Consider the following 10871-nt stretch of genomic DNA (forward strand, 5'->3'; position numbering starts at 1 on the left):
GGGAATACACGAAAGGTGGAGATGGTCCAACTGAACAGTCCATGCTAATCTGGTATGGACACCACGACTCTGCTTGAGCTGATTATTGCTGTGGGGAAACAAAACCCACATTACCTGATGTTTGAACTTTTCAAAGAGAATTTGGAAATCTTTTTTGTTTTGCTTCCTTTTAATAGACAATCACAGCACACTGAGGTTTGGGACTAATAGCTGGTGTGCTTGGGCAAGTTCATTTGCTTTTCTCAAGCTTGGTGTCCTCAGCTGTCCAGTGAATGGAAAGAAGGAAGGAGAGGTATTCTATCTCAGAAGGGTTTTATGATGATTGCCTGTGATAATTCATGTAACGTTCTTATGATGGAGCCTGGCTGGCACAGAGTAAGTGATCAGTAATTGTTAGTTTTCGGTTTTTTTTCACCGCAGGAGGCACTAGGTTGGGATCCCATCTTTCTTGCCCACCTCAGTTCAGAGTTTAAAGTGTCCTGTCTTCCAAGGCAGGGACAGAAGAGCCCACCCAGAGGAGAGATCCAGGGTCCAGTAGAAAGTTTCTGGATCCCCTTATATGAAGGGGTGAGGGACGCCAGAGGTACTGCAAAGAATTGCCCCAAACAACATCTGTTGTGGACTTCCTCTATTGGAGGGAAAATAAAGAAACAAGTAAAGACAAAAACCTGGAAGGAAAGAAAGGAGGAATGAAGGAGAAAGAAAGAAGGGGAGAAAAGGGAGGGGGAAAATTAGATTTAGTTAAAAACTCAAAGCATAGACCACATTGTAATTAATACACCGGAAGAGGACCTAGAATTATGATATAAGGATATAAAAAACTGCTAAGCACAAGTCATGTTGCAGATTATAATTAATGACATGCAAAAATATTGAAGACATATTGTTAATCCTAAAAATTAGGCTATAGAATAATGTGTGCTGAATGAGACTATAGTGTATATGAATTTACATATATCTAAGTAGAAAAAAGACAGGAAGGATGGAAGGAAAGCCAACAAAATATACACGATGGTAATCTCTGGGTGACAGGATTGTGGGTGATTTTTATGTTTTTTTTAATTGTATGCACCTTTTAAATTGTCTTCAAAAACCTGTGTAACTGTGTAATAAGACGAAATGAGAATTATCACAAATAATCATTAGGATCGTGAAGTTACTAGTTAACAGCCAAACCATGAATTTCAGAGTCTTTTTCCAAACTTCCAGCAGGTGGCGCAATGGCGATGTCAACTTCTGGCTGGGTTTCTCTCCAGTTTAACAGTCTCAGATGCTTTGCTGCTAGGTCCTGGCCCTGGGTGTCCATGAAGCAGAGGGCATTGTTGCCTGGTGGGGAGGGCACCTGGAAGAAACCACCCAGACACAGGGGCTGCCTGCACTCAGATCCCTGGCCCAGGGTTCCATTCTTCCCACACTAGGAGAAACAACGTAATTAGAAATGCAATGACAGACTCTAGGTCCCTCCCTCCACTTACTTCCTCCCCATAATTTGGTCTGGGGCAAAATTCAAATTAGTCTTTTTATTGGGCATTTCTGGATTGGACTGGATTTGCAGCTCGTCCAAGCCATGATGTAAGTGAGATTTTGAGCTCAAAGGTGAAAAAAAAAAGGTAATTTTCTTGTCCACAGGAAAGGTGATTTTTTTAATGAACAGCAAACCTTGTGCAAAAAGATGATGGACATTTTGGACCACTGTCAGTCATGGGGGTGGGAGGGCAGGGAGCCTGGCACCCTGACTAACCAGCCTCCAGAGATTAAAGGGGACAGAGTCTCTCCAGGCCTAGATACCCCCAGGCGAATGAATGGGTTACAGCCGGGGCACGGACTTTGCCTGGTGTGGAAGAGAACCGTCCATAGAGGAAACAGATCCACTTCATCTTTTTGACTTTTGTTTCACATCTTAAATTGTATATCCCCAAGAAAACTACTCTGAATGGAATTCAGGGTTTAAAAAAGCTATCAGAGTCCACCAAAATGGGTCCCCATTCCACCCAGACCCACAAAGATGCACACAGGTCTGGAGACATGGAATGTTCTGGGTCCTCACTACTATTTCTCACAGGCTCTTCAATAAGCCTCCAGTGCCCTTCTTGGTGTTGACTTGGAGAAAAAGAAGGAAGGGAGGGACGGAAGGAGGAACAGAGTTAGGGACAGAGCTAGCAGGCTCCTCCTGCCTGGTCCCAGAAGTTTTCACTTACTGATTCTTATTCCTCTGTTGTGGTACTTAACAGAGGACTTATTACTATTGTGGCCTTAACAGAGGACTGGCTTTCATGTGGCACCCATATGGGTTCTGAGTAAGTGAATCAAAGCCCTTGACATAGAGTAGCTTTCAATCTTAGACAACCCAGGCAATCAGAAGGAACCACATAAAATAATGGGGAACAGGGACCTGGCAATAACTGCATGTGTATATGCAACATCACCACACAGATGTCCATTCCTGTTCTCTCTCATTCTCTCTCTCTCTCTCTCACACACACACACACACACGCACACGCACACACACACACACACACACACGCAGAGGCATTCCTAAGGGCGCTAGAATAGTGAAGATTATATAACAACAGCAAGAAGAAGATAACTAACACGTATGAGAGTATATACCAAGTAATTTAGCTTCAAGTTTAAGAGCTTTGGAGTCACTCAGCCTGGGTTTGGGTCCCAGCCCTGCCACTTTCTAGTGTGATACTTTGAACAAATTACCTAAACTCTTTGAATCTTAGTGTCCACCTGTTAAATGATAATAAAAATGCCTACAAGTCACAGTGTTGCAGAGGGGATTCAGTGAGATCCTGTACGTAGAGCACTTAGAACAGTGCCTGGCATTGCGTGGTACTCAGTAGCTGTTGGCTGTGATTATTTTCTGAAAGCATGAGGATAAAGGGGCAGTTTGAGATTGCTAAACTAGAGTTTGTCCACTCAGGGGAAATTTCATCTTGTCTAGTAACAAGACTTTTGTCACTGAAATAATTTTTTAAAGATGTTTAGTGTGTTTCAAAGTATAACCCAAAGCTTTTTTCTTTTTTTTTTTTTTTTGGTATACGTAAAACTGAGGTAAGAAACTTTAATTACGCAGGAGATCTGTGGAAGGATTAATCATTTTAAGAGAAGAATCATTTTTCCAACAGCCCCACTGCTATGAATGATACCTTCATGAGCCTGGGCCACCTTCTCCAATGGATCCTGGGGACCAATTACTGGTCTCGACCAACCAACTTCTATTCCAGCTTGAAGGACTGCTGCAAACTGCTGCAATTCCTCCCTGGTGGTTGAATAGAGAGCAGCTCCTATTATGCTAGATTCCTTTGCCATGGTGTCCCGTGGGTTTATTTCAATAGGACCTCTGCTGCCAACAACTATTACTCATCCTCCGTGTGACAAAAGATTCAAACCATTGCTAAGATTTACATTAGCTAACATTTCAGTAATCATAACAACTCCTTCTTCACCAACAGATTTCTTAATTTTATCAATGTAATTAGCTCCTTTGTGATTAAACACTTCGTGGGCTCCATTCTGCAGAACAATCTTTTGTCCTTCCTCAGTACCAGCTGTGCCCAAACCTTTAAGTCATAAGCTCTAGCAATCTGGCATGCTGCTATTCCAATCCCTCCACCAGCCCCGTGAACCAGAACACTTTCTCCAGCTATCACATGAGCACTGGGGAGCAGAACTCGATGTGCAGTAAAATACAGGATCCCGACGGCAGCTCCTCGTTTCAAGTCCAGTTTTTATGGCAGTGTGTAAACAGTGTGATCGGCTGCCAGAGCATGCTCTGTGTAGCCCCCAGAGATCGTGCTGGTAGTGAAAACTCTGTCGCCTTTCTTGAAAGCAGATACACTCCCTCCAACAGATTCTATCATCCCAGCCACATCTAAGCCAGGAGTATAGGGTGGAAGTGGTTTTCTACTGTGAGTGCCAGAGCGAATATATGTGTCCACTGGGTTTATACCACATGTTTGGACTTTAATTAGAACTTCACTCAGTATGACAATGTCTAGGTCCATCCATGTTGCCGCAAATAGCATTATTTCGTTCTTTTTTACGGCTGAGTAATATTCCATGGTATATATGTACCATACCTTCTTTCCCGCTAGTGTTGCGCATGGATTTCTCAAATGCCGAAAATGAAAATATATTCCTTAGAGAGGTCAGTATTATCTTGAAGCTACAGGGTCAGGGTAAGGCCTCTTGACCCACACAAAGGACTTTGTTTTGGCAGGAGGCAAAAAATGTTCTGTCTCCCCACAAGTAGTCTGCATGGTAAACTAGGATAGATTTGAAGTGGCTATATTTCCTTGAATGTTGCCCCACAAATACTGAGTCATGTCTCAGAACAGCTCTCATTGGTGGGATGTTCTGGTCTCAGCCCGGATGCCAGAGGAACTGCAGGAGGGCATGAAGACTGAGCAAGCAGGCCTAGGCTCCAAGGTACCCCCAAACTCCGGAACTCCACACTCCACAGGTGCTGCCTCTCCTCTTCTGCACAGGTCCTAAACAACCCAATGCTCTTCTTGTCACAGGTTTTGAAGTGGCTATCTGGGGGACAGCTGCGTGATTAGCTAGCTGCGAGGGTTGGCATGATATTCAAACCAGTTAACAGCCAGCATGGCAGGAGCACCAGCCAATGGAAAAGAGCCCTGGCCCCAGTGCTGGAGCAGAGGTCGAAAGAACCCCTGGGGGGCCAGGCCCCTTCTGTTGGATTGTAGGGAAATCCAGGGGACCCAGAGGACCTGGGCAGCAGGGATGCAGAGGGGCGTTTGGAGGTGGCTATTGACCAGCTGCTACAGAAGTATTTCAGCATGCTAATAACCTGTGTGGACATGCTGGTGCACCCTGGCCGAGTATCAATTCTAGGTCAAGGTGTAACATTCAATCCCACCCTCATCTGAGCATTCCTTTGCCCATTGGACAGCCTGTTTATAAATATGCCTCCTTTGGCAAAAGAAATCAGTGGGGAATGTAGGAACCATTTAAGAAGAAATCTCTTCCCAATTCTGAAAGGACAAGTCGATGTCAAAATGGCACAGGGTTGGTTCTTTATTCTTCTGTAGCTGATGGAGGCTAAAATATTTGGGATCCCCACCTTCTAGCTGCTGGCAGTCTGGGAGGAAGCCTATTCCCAGTAAGGATGAAAGGAGAATCCATTAATGCGGAGAGGAATTTCTGAGGTGGTCTTGGTGAGGAATATCCCATGGGTTGTGAGCTCTTGGGGTGGGGAGCATGACAGGCTCTGTGTACCCCCAAAACAGAGGGTACCCAGTCAGTACTCAGTGAGGCCAAGTGTAATTGTGGAACTCAGGCTTTGGGTGGAAAGCAGTGATCATGTATCTGGGGGCAAGTTTCAACAGAGGTGAGGGAGATAAGGGGAAGGAACGAGAGCTCTGAGAGAGAAGACTTGGAAACCAGCCTTCCTGGTCATGTGTATGGTCTCCAGAGGGAACAAGGCTACCAAGAGAAGTTTGTCCACATATTCTTTGAGAGACCCTGGGAGAGCAAGGCAGTTGTCCTTCGGAATTGACAAGGGTGGGGGGGGCGCGAGAGAAGAGATCACTCCACCACTGGGGTGGCCCGGGAAGAGCTGGCACAACCGGGGCTTAAGGCCAGCAGGAGAACGGAACCTCACCATCCGGAAGGAGCTGTGGGCAGCAGCAACCGTGGAGACACCTTCTCTGGGCTTAGAAGCCATCTGGGGGCTGAGAGTCCTTGGCTGGCGGCATTTTCAAGATTTTGCCTAGGGCTTCCCCCACAAAAGCTGTAGGGGATTGGAGGCAGAAACCAGAGGACCTGCGGCGGGGGGGAGGCTAGCCAGAGAAATGCCCGCTACTCATGATGTTCGGAGGGCATCCTCCAGTTGACAAAGCACTGTCTCAATCCTAAATCTGCCCAGCAGACATGATCATCCCTATTTTACAGATAAGAAAGCAAAGCCCCAGAGAGGTTAAGAGGCGGCTCCGAGGTCCATCACGGTGATGCCAGGGCACACTGCGTCACCATTCAGGTCCCCCGACTCTCAACTAGGTCCTCTTAATCGGAGTGGGATGCGAGTGAGGTGCCTGGGGTGCAATATGTAAGGAGGCGTGGTCCTTAAGAGGGAGGTGGCCGGGACACAAAATTTAAGGAGTCTGAAGTGGCTCCCCGGGTCGTGTACGCGCACTGGCTGCCTTCTCAGATTTAGCCCCGGGATGCCTTGCTTGCCACACGTACATCCAGACCTTCCTTTAATCACCTGTCTCATTCCAGCGGTGGAGGGTTTTGCCAGAGAAGCGCACTGTTGGGATTGCAAGCAAGATTCCCTGGCCCCGCATGCTTGCTGAGCAAGCCTGGGGCTTCCCCACAGGCTACATGCTCACTGAGAAGTTGCCTAGAATCTCAATCTGTTCCTGCAGCGAGGAGAGGGGGAGGGGGGAGAGTGTTGCCACCAGATATGCCGGGCACCACAAACAAACAACAAGAAAGATGCATGTGCTCAACGGAGCTGAATTTTAATTGATACTTTCCTCAAACAGTGGTTCTGAACCAACATCCCCCAGCCCCCAAAGATGATGAAGGGGGTGCGGCTTAACGCCACAATTAACAGACAACCCCACAACAAATACAGTAAACATTAATCATATTAAATATTGAACACAGACCCTGGTACGCTTGAAAAGCAATGGGTTTTTAAAATTTTATTTTACAGAAGACAAAGCAATGATTGTGGAGGAATTATTCTGATGTCAGTGCTGAAGGGAAATAATGTAACATTCTGGAATTTATATAAAAATTACAGCTTTGTTGTGTTCCACACTATATATAGTAATTTAATCATTTGCAGCTGATTAATTTCAGTGAAGGAAAATGTAGCATTATGCATCCCTAATGGAGTTCCAAGGTTTGAATTCTAATCGTGAGTTGGGAACAGTTTAAGTCTAAATTAGCAATTAGCTTGGGCAAGGGACATTTAGGTTAAAATGGAGTCATCTATTGACATGTACTGAGTCAACAGAGAGCAGGAAGGAAAATCACCAGAAAAGTGCTTGCCACAGAACACTCTTTGCTGGGTTAATAAGTATCATTCCATACATTAGCAGAATGCGGTTGCACTTTAGAAAACATTTTCTTGTACATTTCTCTCATTTGCTTTGGTCTTCATAAGTCTGTGAAGTGGGTATTTGTGCTCCATTGTACAGTGAGGAAACTGAGGCTCAGAAGAATTAAGGTCACACTGAGGAAGAACATATATGGTGGCAGGAGTTGAACCCAAGTGTTCCAGTTTCAAAGCCAATATTCGTTCTACCGCAAGGTAGTTTCTGGGGAAATTTACTCTACCTTGAGATTCTCCAGAGGGAAGTGCAAAGGTAATAACAATATTAGATAAAAGTGAACCTTGGGCTTCCCGCATGGCGCAGTGGTTGGGAATCTGCCTGCCAATGCAGGGGACACGGGTTTGGGCCCTGGTCCGGGAGGATCCCACAGCCGCGGAGCACCTAAGCCTGTGCGCCACAACTACTGAAGCCCACGTGCCTAGAGCCCGTGCTCCGCAGCAAGAGAAGCCACCGCAATGATAAGCCTGCGCACCGCAACGAAGAGTAGCCCCAGCTCACCACAACTAGAGAAAGCCCACATGCAGCAACGAAGACCCAATGCAGCCAAAAATAAATAAATAAAATAAATAAATTTATTAAAAAAACAAAAAAAGTGAACCTTGACGAAACTCTCACTGTGTATCCAGCTCTGTGCTAAGCACTTTACGGGTATTAGCTCAGTTAATCTTCAAACACACCTTCAAGGGAGGTACCATTAATATCCCCATCTACAGATGAGGCTCAGATGGGTTAAGTTTCTTGTCCAGGGATGCAGTTGGGATTACATAGATAAGATTCTACCAGAAAACTACTAGAGCTAATCAGTGAATTTGGTAAAGTTGCAGGATACAAAATTAATGCACAGAAATACCTTGCATTCCTATACACTAACAATGAAAGATCAGAAAGAGAAATTAAGGAAACAATCCCATTCCATTCACCACTGCAACAAAAAGAATAAAATACCTAGGAATAAACCTACTTAAGGGGGTAAAAGACCTATACTCAGAAAACTATAAGACGCTGATGAAAGAAATCAAAGATGACACAGACAGGGCTTCCCTGGTGGCGCAGTGGTTGAGAGTCCGCCTGCCGATGCAGGGGACACGGGTTCGTGCCCCGTTCCGGAAAGATCCCACATGCCGCGGAGCAGCTGCGCTCGTGAGCCATGGCCGCTGGGCCTGCGCGTCCGGAGCCTGTGCTCCGCAACGGGAGAGGCCACAACAGTGAGAGGCCCGCGTACCGCAAAAAAAAAAAAAAAATCAATCAAAACATTCCCTAACACCATACACAAAGATAAACTCAAAATGGATTAGAGACCTAAACGTAAGACTGGACACTATAAAACTCTTAGAGGAAAACACAGGAAGAACACTCTTTGACATAAATCACAGCAAGAACTTTTTTGATCCACCTCCTAGAGTAATGGAAATAAAAACAAAAATAAACAAATGGGCCCTAATGAAACTTAAAAGCTTCTGTAAAGCAAAGGAAACTACAAACAGGACAAAAAGACAGCCCTCAGAATGGGAGAAAATATTTGCAAACAACTCAACGGACAAAGGATTAATCTCCAAAATATATAAACAGCTCATGCAGCTCAATATTAAAAAAACAAACAACCCAATCAAAAAATGGGCAGAAGACCTATATAGACATTTCTCCAAAGAAGACATACAGATGGCCAAGAAACACATGAAAAGCTGCTCAACATCACTAATTATTAGAGAAATGCAAATCAAAACTACAATGAGTTATCACTTCACACCAGTTAGAATGGGCATCATCAGAAAATCTACAAATAACAAATGCAGGAGAGGGTGTGGAGAAAAGGGAACCCTCTTACACTGTTGGTAGGAATGTAAATTGATACAGCTACTATGGAGAACAGTACAGAGGTTTCTTAAAAAACTAAAAGTAGAATTACCATATGACCTAGCAATCCCACTACTGGGCATATAGCCAGAGAAAAACCATAATTGAAAAAGACACATGCACCCCAATGTTCATTGCAGCACTATTTACAATAGCCAGGTCATGGAAGCAACCTAAATGCCCATTGACAGACGAATGGATAAAGAAGGTGTGGTACATATATACAATGGAATATTACTCAGCCATAAAAAGGAATGAAATTGGGTCATTTGTAGAGATGTGGATGGATCTAGAGACTGTCATACAGAGTGAAGTAAGTCAGAAAGAGAAAAACAAATATCGTATATTAACGCATATATGTGGAACCTAGAAAAATAGTACAGATGAACTGGTTTGCAGGGCAGAAATAGAGACACAGATATAGAGGACAAACGTATGGACACCAAGGGGGGGAAGCAGTGGGGGGTAGGGGTGGTGGTGGGATGAATTGGGAGATTGGGATTGACATGTATACACTAATATGTATAAAAGGGATAACTAATAAGAACCTGCTGTATAAAAAATAAAATAAAATTCAAAAATTCAATAAATAAATAAATAAAATTAAAAAACCCTCGCTCTTTACCCTAATACATAGCTCCTCTCAAAGATGCCTCTTAAATGCCAGGTTAAGGTGTCTTGATTTTGTAGACCATCGGGGCTTTGGTGTGTTTGGTTGTGAAGGCACATTTTGGAGCAGAAACGAAGCAGAGCCCCTCTGCTTCACACCCATTCCCCCTTCTCCACCCTGCTCTGTGCCAGGAAGAAGAAACTGGGGGGATCTGCTGAGTTTGCCCAGTGGGAGCAATGGCGGGAGATAGGAGGGAGAGAGGTGCATGGGGCCGGAGTGTTTATTCTTCTGGTTTCCTCAGTACAGAGATGCCATGAGCTGGCTGTGTCCCTCACCCAGAGGTCACAGCTCCCATCAAGTGGCTACACTGCCCTCTTTGTGTCCAGGCTTAATAATGCCCCCTCTCCTTGTCCCTTCAGGCCCAAGGTGGTCATGGTGTCCACTCTTACCAGCCTCAGGGCACTGCCTGTCCTTTCTTGAAGTTTCCCTGCTGCCGGCACTTCCTGTGACCAATGAACGACGCAGAGAAGACCTGCTCCCAGTACAACCAGGCAGAGGTTGTTTTCAAGGAACTGGACACAGGAGAGGTGGAAGATAGGAAGTCATTCAGTATTTTATTTAAGCACCCAGAGAAAGTCAGGACAGGAGTAAAGAGCCATAGCCGTGTTACACCCTTCAAGCAAATAGAAGCGTAGGTGGCGTGTCTCTAGATCCTCCCATCTCTTTGCTCATGCAAACTGCTGACTCCTTGTGCCATCCCCGAATATCAGGGCCCTTTGGATGCAATGACACAAACTCAATTTAAATTGACTTAAGGACTTCCCTGGTGGCACAGTCGTTAAGAATCCACCTGCAAATGCAGGGGACATGAGTTCGATCCCTGGTCCGGGAAGATCCCACATGCCGCGGAGCAACTAAGTCTGTGTGCCACATCTACTGAGCCTGCGCTCTAGAGCCCACGTGCCACAACTACTGAGCCCGCATGCCACAACCACTGAAGACCACGCAGCTAGAGCCCGTGCTCCGCAACGAAGAGTAGCCCCCGCTAGCCGCAACTAGAGAAAGCCACACAGCAACGAAGACGCAACACAGCCAAAAATTAAAAATAAATAAATAAATTGACTTAAACCAAAAAAGTGAACTTATTGGTTCATGGATTGAAACTGAGGAAAAAATAGAGTGGATCTGGGCTCAGGGAAGCCGGGATCCAGGACTTCCAACGCCAGGAGGATCCGCCCTTCCTTTTTTATTTTCTCTCCCTGAACACTGTCTTTACTCCTCTGACAAATGCAGCCTTGTCAGTGATGGCGATT

At 45.2% G+C, this 10871-nt stretch overlaps 1 pseudogene; it reads right to left on the bottom strand.

The window, feature by feature from the left end:
- Positions 1-3102: 3102 nt before the first annotated feature.
- On the bottom strand, positions 3103-4013 carry LOC132430298 (quinone oxidoreductase-like; annotated as a pseudogene).
- Between the last annotated feature and the right edge of the window lie 6858 nt (positions 4014-10871).

Source organism: Delphinus delphis, chromosome 8 (genome assembly GCF_949987515.2).
Source record: "Delphinus delphis chromosome 8, mDelDel1.2, whole genome shotgun sequence".
Taxonomy (NCBI): Eukaryota; Metazoa; Chordata; class Mammalia; order Artiodactyla; family Delphinidae; genus Delphinus; species Delphinus delphis.